This window comes from Felis catus, chromosome B3 (genome assembly GCF_018350175.1).
Source record: "Felis catus isolate Fca126 chromosome B3, F.catus_Fca126_mat1.0, whole genome shotgun sequence".
Classification (NCBI taxonomy): domain Eukaryota; kingdom Metazoa; phylum Chordata; class Mammalia; order Carnivora; family Felidae; genus Felis; species Felis catus.
Genome location: NC_058373.1, coordinates 38,272,148 through 38,281,490, shown reverse-complemented (window position 1 = coordinate 38,281,490; position 9,343 = coordinate 38,272,148).

Below are 9,343 nucleotides of genomic sequence, written 5' to 3'. Positions count from 1 at the left end.
GAAGCAGGCTGATAAAACTACTCGGCTGCAAATACATGCTTCTTTTCATTAAACTGTATTTTTTAAAAAAATTTTTAATTCCCAATCACTCATTGCTAGGATATAAAAATACAACTGATTATCAAAAACATCAATCTTGGGGCGCCTGGGTGGCGCAGTCGGTTAAGCGTCCGGCTTCAGCCAGGTCACGATCTCGCGGCCCGGGAATTCGAGCCCCGCGTCGGGCTCTGGGCTGACGGCTCGGAGCCTGGAGCCTGTTTCCGATTCTGTGTCTCCCTCTCTCTCTGCCCCTCCCCCGTTCATGCTCTGTCTCTCTCTGTCCCAAAAATAAATAAACGTTGAAAAAAAAATTTTTTTTTAAAAAAAACATCAATCTTGTGAGAACTGTGAGTTTCCTAAATTCATTTATTCGTTCTAGCAGCTTTTTTGTAGTTACGATTTTCTACCCAGATGATTGTGTCACCTGCAAATGAAGAGTTTTACTTCTTCCTTTCCAATCCGTGTGCATTTTATTTCTTTTTCTTGCCTTATCGTATCGGCTACAACCTCTACTACAACGTTGACTAGAAGTAGTGAGCACACACGTCCGTGTCTTATTCTAGGTCTTAGGGAAATACACTCAGTGTTTTAGCATCATAAAGCCATTGGTAACTAGTTTCCAAGATAGTCCCATAGAATCACCTGTTTTGGGGGAAACCAGCTACCATACCAAGCAACCCTACGGAAAGGTCCAGGTGCCAAGGAACTGTGTCTTATTGACCATAGGCGATGAGGGATCGAGACTTGAGTCAACAGCCGTATGACAGATGCCGTATCAGGAGTGACTCCCCCATCTTCGTGACTGCGAATTTTCTTGAATGCGGCCCCAGAGAACAAATAGACTGCAGTCTCTTTGAATACCCTGAGCCAGAACCACCTAAATAAGCAACTCCAAACTCCAGACCCTCAGAAGCTACCTGAGATAAGAAGCGGGTTTTGTTTAAGTGGATAAGTTTTGGGGTAACTTGTCACAAAGCAGTAGATGACTAATAATCATTTTGGTGTCTGGAAGTGGGGCATCGCCATAAGACGAAAACTTAAAATTTGTGTTTTTGATTTTTTTTTTAATGTTTGTTTCTTTTTGAGAGGGAGACAGAGTGCAAGCGGGGGAGGGGCGGAGAGAGAGGGAGACCCAGAATCCTAAGCGGGCTCCGGGCTCTGAGCTGTCAGCACAGAGCCGGAGGCAGGGCTTGAACTCACGAAATGTGAGATCCTGACCTGAGCGGAAGTCGGACGCTTAACTGAGCCACCCGGGTGCCCCCAAAATTTGTGAGTGCTTTTGGAACTGAGCAATGAGCTGGTGATGGAAGGACTCTGAGAAGACTATTGGTGGGGGCTTAAGGGCAAGTGAGGAACTTGTTCTTGGAAACTGGAGAGGAAAAGAGGGGGTTCTTGATTTGCGGTTGGAGAGAGTTTAACAACACTACACCTGCAGTTATATGCAAATGAGGTGGGTAATTGGGCTGAGGAGATTTCCACCCACACTGCCGCACTGTGGAAGGCACTGCCTGGCTAGTAAAATGTCAGAGGAGAGACAGACGCTGAAGGAAAGATTGTTTAAAAAAAAAAAAAAAAGGAGACAGGACTTGATGTTGGTGAAAATTCCCACGTCTCCAGATAGCGAACGATGCCACAATTAAAAAATGGCTGCTGAGTGAAGAGCAAACACAGGCATCTCTCAGGACATCACGGTCTAAAGATGAAGCTAAGGAGGGAAGGACGGTGACGTCCTTTGCTAACGCTCCAGAAAGATCAAGGGTGGCGCCTGCGAGTGCTATCCTGCCACACTGTACCTCCAAAGATTTTAAGGGTGTGACTGGCTAGAAATGAGTCACCAAATGGGACAAGATTCTGGAGCCAGACAGTTGGAAATCCTCAGCAGTAAGACTGGGATCATAGTACCTACTTTATGGAGGTGTTGTGAGGGTTCAATGGCTTAGTACCTGGGAGGACCTAGAACAGCACCTGTTACATAGACTGTGGTAAAGGAGTGATAGTCATCATTTTCATCTGGGAAGGTGAAGTTAAAAAAGCCTATATTTCCTTTTTTTTTTTTTTTAAGTTTACTTATTTATTTTGAGAGAGAGAGAGAGGGAGCTGGCGAGGGGCAGAGTAGAGGATCCCGACGCAGGGCTTGAACTCATCAACCGCGAAACCAAGAGTGGGTCGCTTAACCGCCAGAGCCAGGCAGGTGCCCCGCCTATATTTCTTACAGTAAAGCTGGATGTGGCCTAAGCTATACTTTGGGCAACAAAAGGAACTGTAGCCTTAACATGTTGTCACAGGCCAGAGAGGCTACCTCAGGCTATCTAGACATGGCAGTAACCCAGGGGCAAACATGAGGCTAGGACCTCGAGCTGTTCATTTGCAAGTGGCAAGCAAGAACTGAAAGGGGGAGAGAGAGGTTGCTGTGCTCTGAGAACACTTAGAATCAGACAATCAGAGGGGCGCCTGGGTGGCTCAGTCGGTTAAGCGTCCGACTTCGGCTCAGGTCATGATCTCGCTGTTCCTGAGTTGGAGCCCTGTGTCGGGCTCTGTGCTGACAGCTCAGAGCCTGGAGCCTGTTTCAGATTCTGTGGCTCCCTCTCTCTCTCTCTCTCTCTCTCTCTCTCTCTCTCTCTCTCTGACCCTCCCCCATTCATGCTCTGTCTCTCTCTGTCTCAAAAATAAATAAATTTAAAAAAAAAAAAAAGAATCAGACAATCAGAGCTAGAAGGAGTTTTATGAACTCGTCCAAATGTCATGACTTTTGTCAGAGGAAGAAGCTCGGAGGGGAAGCAACACAGCTAAGTAGGGCAGAGCCGGACCCAGCACTAAGGCACCCACAGTTTCCTGGTGCCTGCAGCCCAAAAGTGGGCCTCAGCACCACCCACCTTCTCTGTACCAGACCGGGCAAAGCCTGGCCAAAAACAGCTGTTTACGCACTGTCAGAGAAGGGCTGAAATAATCATAAATGTTAATATCATTTCTTTAATACTTTTAGCTAGCATGTATTAGGTTCTTACTATGTGTTAGTCACAATTGTATTAGGATAAACCAGTTTAAGGACAATAAAAGTGACAATGTCATATGGGTCAACCTAATACATTTCTTTAATCATGATAAAACCCAAAGAAGTATATGTTATTATTATCCCCATTTTATAGATGAGGAGACTGAGGCACAGCACAGAGAGATTGGCTTACCCAAGTTTACACAGCTGGTAAATGATGGAGCCAGTTTATAAATTCACAGGGTCTGACTCCAGAGCCCAGGCTTGGGTGAACCCCTTCTCTAGACACTGACAGTCTTGGGGCTCCTGGGTGGCTCAGTCAGTTGGGCGTCTGACTTCGGCTCAGGTCATGATCTCACAGTTTGTGAGTTCGAGCCCCGCATTGGGCTCTGTGCTGGCAGCTCGGATCCTGGAGCCCGCTTCGGATTCTGTGTCTCCCTCTCTCTCTGCCCCTCCCCTGTTCGTGCTCAGTCTCTCTCTCCCTCTCAATAATGAATAAATATTAAAAAAAATTTTTTTTTAGACACTGACAGTCTCGGGGGCTGGCTGTGGCACCTGACCCCCAGAGTGGTGGAGCCGGCTTCCCTCGGGGAATCAGATCAGCCTCAACCTCCTGGGGTCTTATCAGAAAGAGTGCATGCTAGACCGGCCCTGTGACCTCATACTGACGGGGCTTCAAGACAATGGGACAACCTGTGAGCGCCAGGCATCGCCGTGGAGACAATGCACTTCTCCAAACAATAGCCACCGGAATAATAAACACCGTGGACTTCCACAGCCCCGAAGTCTAAATATTGAAATGGAGCATCCGTGCCTCGCCACGTGCAGCGGTATCTCAGTGGAAGAAGTCAGCCGTTGCTATTGTCTAGATTCCCCAGAGAGAAGATCTGAGACTATTTCTCTAGTTCTGAGAGACTTCCGCGACCTCTCTCAAGCCCCTGATCTGAAAGAGGACTTGTTTGATGTGAGCCAGACGGAGGGACCCCCAAGATCCCACTGTGATCTTCGGTGGTCTGTGGCAAAACAAGGAGATAAGGACAAGGTGGAGAGTTTTCCCTAAAGCTAAAAGTATTCCATTTAAAGAACCCTGTTTAGGATGCACAGCTTCCTTTTCATGGCTCCTGAGCACTTGTGTAACTCCATACTCCATGCTCCTCTCTGTACTGACCCGCTTCCTCTGCGAAGGCACGCTGTGCATTTGCCCAAGACCCTAATAGCGGCTTCTCCATTACCAGCTCTGTTTCATGACTTTTCCGTCTCGGTTTCCACTGCTGGCTTCTTTCATTCTCTCAATGTTTCTTCGCTCACATTCTCACAAGAGAATCTGATTGACCTAACAATGCCTCTTTTACACCAGGCTGTATCATATGCTGCTGGCCAGCCGGTCAACCAGATGGCCACCCCTGGTTCAATCAGCTGGTGGGGCCCCAAACACAGTTGCCCTTTGAGCAGGTGGCAATAGTGGGCCAGTTCCCCTCAGAAGGGACTGACATGGCTGCATGAGAGTCCAATTTGGATTTGGATTGCTCAGCTTAGGAAGGTGTCTGGTCATGGCTTAGGGGGGCCCACCTGAAACACACAAGGGGTGCCAGAGCAGGTCAGGCTCCCGGGAAAGCAGCCAAGGGGTGGACTCACACCTTGGGCAGGATTCAGCCCAACGGGGTAGCTGCTGAGGCAGAGAGGAAGATACAGGTTTAGCCATATTTGGAAGAAAACCAGTGAGGCTTGGTGAAATACTGGAAGTAAGGAATGACCTAGAGGGAGGAAGGATAACGGCATCGTTCGCCAAGAAGGAACACAGAACAGGCCTGGGAGATGACGGAGAAATGGCCAGTTCATCTGACATGTTAATGAGACCACAGCCAGTTGGTGGTTCAGGTGTGAAGTTTGGGAAGGAAGTCCGGGTTGGAAGGATAGATGTGAGGGGCATTGGTGGTTGAAGCCAGGGAGTAGATGATCTCACTTGGGAGAAGTAGCGTGCATAATCAACACTTGACAAATGTTTATGGGGTGGGTGAGTGAATGAATGGGCAAATGACCGAATGACCTGGCCAGGACTTGGGATTTGCTGGTGTTTCACTCCTTCCCAAGTGACTCAGCCACGCGTTAAGACCCTGTGCTATGAAAAAACAGGACGGCAGATGGAAGGAACGTGGATTTGGGAGGCAACACTGAGTTCAACTGCAGGGTCTACAAGTTAGCAGACGTGTGCTTTCGGGCTTCACCCTTCACCTCTTGCAGCCTTAGCTTCTGCATCCGAAAATGGGTGTGATGACATTTATCTCATCAGGCTATAGTGAATACTGACCAAGATAACAAAAGTAGCGTTTCAAGCAGAGGATTTGGTATCTTTCGCAGGCACTCAGAGTCCTGCCTCCTCCTGAAACAAACTTGGAGATACCGGAGAGCGTTCTGGGGAAGAGCCTAAGAGAGATTCTGAGGGTGTCATCCCTTTAGCCCACAGCTTCTCAGAAGGACCCACTGACAGTGCAAATAATCTTATCTGGAGCTAATGTCAAGACTGTAACTTCAAGGCCTGGACCAAACAGTTCTCCTGCTCTCTACCCCCACCCCCTGCACAGGCCCTCTGTGACGGTCATGTGGTCTCACTCCCCAGTGGGTGCCTCCCTCTTTCAGGACTCTCACAGGCCCCAAGGATGTGCTCATCCCCTGCCGCATCCCCCAGAGAACCTTTCTCCCACTGCCTGAGGCTATCTAGCTGCCACGTTCCAACCTGAAGGCCCAGTTTGCAAGTCATGAAACCCTCCCCAGAGCCAAGAGCACCCATTCTGGCACATAGTGCTGCATAGAGAACGCACAGGATGTTACCTTCATTGAACATCAAACATTAAATACTTGAACATTAGTTTACTTCAAGTCACAAGATTTCTTCAGAGAAGGTTCTAGAACCCTATTGAGAGAAATAAAGGAAGATGAAAATGAACAGACAGCCCACCCACTCCAGGCTAGAGGATTCGAGATAGTAAAGGCAACACTGCTCCTTGAATTCTGGATAGCTATAATGTACTACTGATTAAGGCTTCTAAGGGATACTTTGTAAGAACTTGATAAATGAATAGTGATGTTCAGTTACCACATTAAATAGTTAAAAAAAACTACAGCTTCCTGTTAAAGTGTATGATAGTAAATTTAACCTACCAGATTGCATAACATATTACAAAGTGACAATTATCCAAACCATATGGTAACGATGGGGGAAAAAAAAAACCAGTGGAAGCAATTAAATGATCCAAAATCAATTCAATATAGAGTAAAACTATAAATGATCCAACAATGAGGAAAGGGATTACTATATAATAAATGTTTGGGAGAGAACCATAATTAATACAGAGCAGAGTTACACCTTATACTATTTTCTATCATAAATTACAGATGAGATTTTGTGCATGTCTGAAAAAGCATTAAAAAAAAAAAAGCAACCAAATCTGTAATCCCATGTCCATCACATTGGAAAAGGAGCCATCACCAGAGACAAAAAAAAGATTTTCAAATTAAAGAACAGAGGACTTTTGTTGAATAAAATACAGGAGAATCACAAGAGGAAAAGAACAGCCTGGTAAAAAGAAACCACTGAGACATCAAAAATATATTAATTTTTGCCTCTTCACAAAAAAGCTAAAGTCAGTGCCCAGATTCTGCTCAGAAAGCAGCAAAAGAGATGAACAGACAGTTTATACAGGAAGTACAGATGTAGATCAAAATGTGAAACAGTACGTAACTCCATCAGAAATGAGAAAACTGCAGGCAAACCAGCTCTAAGGTATCAGCACACGCTTCTCAAACTAGTCAAAATAAAAGAGGAAAGAAAACATTGTGTTGGTCAAGCTGAGGGAAGCAGGCAGAAGAGTAGAGGGAGGTTCAGAGCAGGGACCTGGGAGCCAGACGGCCGGATTAAATGCTGGCTCTCCCACGTGCCCCTTCTGAGACCTACAGCAGGTGACTTCATCTCTCTGTGCCTTAGTTTCCTCGTCTGTCCAATGAGATTTAGCAGACAAGGGAACCAAGGCATATATGTGTGTCTGTATGTGTATGCTGTGTAAGTGTTAGCTATCATTACGGGGGCAGGGAAGTGACTGCCCCGTCATTTTTTCTCAGTTGTAGTAGAAAGGGCATGCACTTTGGAGCCAAAAGATCCTTCATTCAACAGGTATTTACCACAGGCCAGATCCAAGGTGCAAATCCCAGTTCTCTTAATTATTAGGGAGGTCATCTTGCAAAAATTGCTTAGCAATACTGCATCTCAGTGTTCTCCATCTGTGAAATGGAACAATGGCACATTCGATGGCTCAGTCTGGTTTGAGGTGTGATGAAATTCCGCACCACAAAGTACCTGGGACGGGGCGTGCGGGCATCCTAAATACACCTTAGATTCCTCCTCTCTGCGCCTAGAACTTCAACCCAACCCACTGCTCATCCTGTCTGTATCCCAGACCATGACATTTGCTCTCAGCTGCCGGCCAGCTTGACCAGATTAAGATCCTTGATGGCCTCAAGCCCTGACGCTCAGGATGCCACCTCCCTCCGAGATACGTAAATCAAAATAACATCACCAACCCACAAAATCCAAGTTGGTGTTTTGCTCTGCCACAAAACTCACTCCTATGCTGCAAATGTTATCGCTCCTTTCTGTATTTTCTCTCTCGCCCTTGCTTTCTTGTTTTGGTCTCCCTGTTGCGAGTGGCCTTTTTTGGGTGGCTTCGCCAGCCTGCTGCCATATCGTCCCCATGCCATGGGGGCCATAAGGACTTTAGATCTCTTCCTCTCCACGGGTATTTGCATTTTAGGTTGTGGGGAACAAGAACTCCTGGGGACTGTCCATTTTTTCAGTACTTCCATCCGCTGCCTTGATCATGGGCCGCACCTGGCTGAGTTGACTCCAGGAAGTTAGCTGGGCACGCGCGGAGCGCAGGCTGGCCCACACACGGTGGCTGTCTTCAGTGCCCAGTGAGCCGCTGTGCCAAGGCGGGAATGTTCTCCCACCCAGCCTTCAGCGCTCCACTGGGGGCAGGGCAGGTGACTGAGCATTGGGGGTTTTTGTTTATTTCCTTTTCACTCAGGTCTTTGTTGGAGGACTGTTCTTTCCCCCCTTTGCTTAGTATCCGAAAGGAGCTCAGAATTCAAGCACTGGGTTCAAGTCCTCCCACCCGATTCTAATTTGCTGAATCTCAGTGAGCCCCTGTCATCCATTTTCTGGCTCTCAGTACCCACCCACCCACCCCGGCCCCCATGACAAAGGGATATGGGCACAATCGTGAGGAGAGGAGCGGCTGAGGTCAGAGACTGGAAAAGGGTTTTGGCAAGGCCCGGCCACAGCCCTTCCCCGTCGTCCGCAGGGGAATCTCGCCCCACTGAGCTGGCCCCTGCGGCCTGGAGGGGAAGAGAGAGGAGACCTTCCGCCCAGCTGCTCCGTGCCCTCGGGAGCCCCTCTGCCGCTGGCCTGCGACCGATGACTTCACCGGCTGTGTGGTTGAAACCCGAGCCTCTCGCTAGGGGCTGAGCAGGAAGTTTTTTCCTGCGGTGGGAGCTTTTGTTCTGCAAGCCTTGATCGCTGGGCAGAGGAATTTCCAGCCGGCTGACGTCAGCCCCAACTGTGGCCAAGCCCAGAGACCTGCAGGGGGAGGGGCTGAGGGAGGGCTGCCTGAAGGTCAGAGGTGCAGGGTTTCAGGGGCGACGGGGGGGGGGGGGGTCTCCTCAGTCCTCCCCTGAGGAGGGGGAGGGGCGCTCCCCTGCATCCACTGGCGAGGAGACCCCCAAAGAAGTTCATTCACCCTGAAAGTATAAAGAAAGGTGGGTGGAAAGCGGATTCTAATTCCAATTACACACTTACTATTGGCTGAATGCCCTGGGCTAGGCGCTTGACCGCACTGGGACTCAATGTCCTCATCTATAAAATGGACATAATAGTGCCTCAGACCTCCTGGTGGGGGGTATCAAATATAGGGCGTTAAAAACTGCCAGATACCTAGCAAATGCTCCCTAAAGATGAGCCATCCTTTTTATTCTTAGCATCTCTCCAGGGAAGAGGCAATGAGATGCCATGTGTCGAGGCATGTCGCAAAAAGTTGAGCTCAAAAACAGAAGCTCCCTTTGCTAAGAGAGGATACTCTTCTGCTGAAGGAATCTGGCTGTGCTTTCCTCCGGAGGATCCCAAGACTCCACAAAGATGATTGTATTGGTTTCCTAGTGGTTTAAACGGCAGAAATGTATTGTCCTGCAGTTCCGGAGGCTGGAAGTCCAAGGTCAAGGTGTCCTTCGGAGGGCCGGGAGGGAAAGGACTGTGCCAGGCCCCGC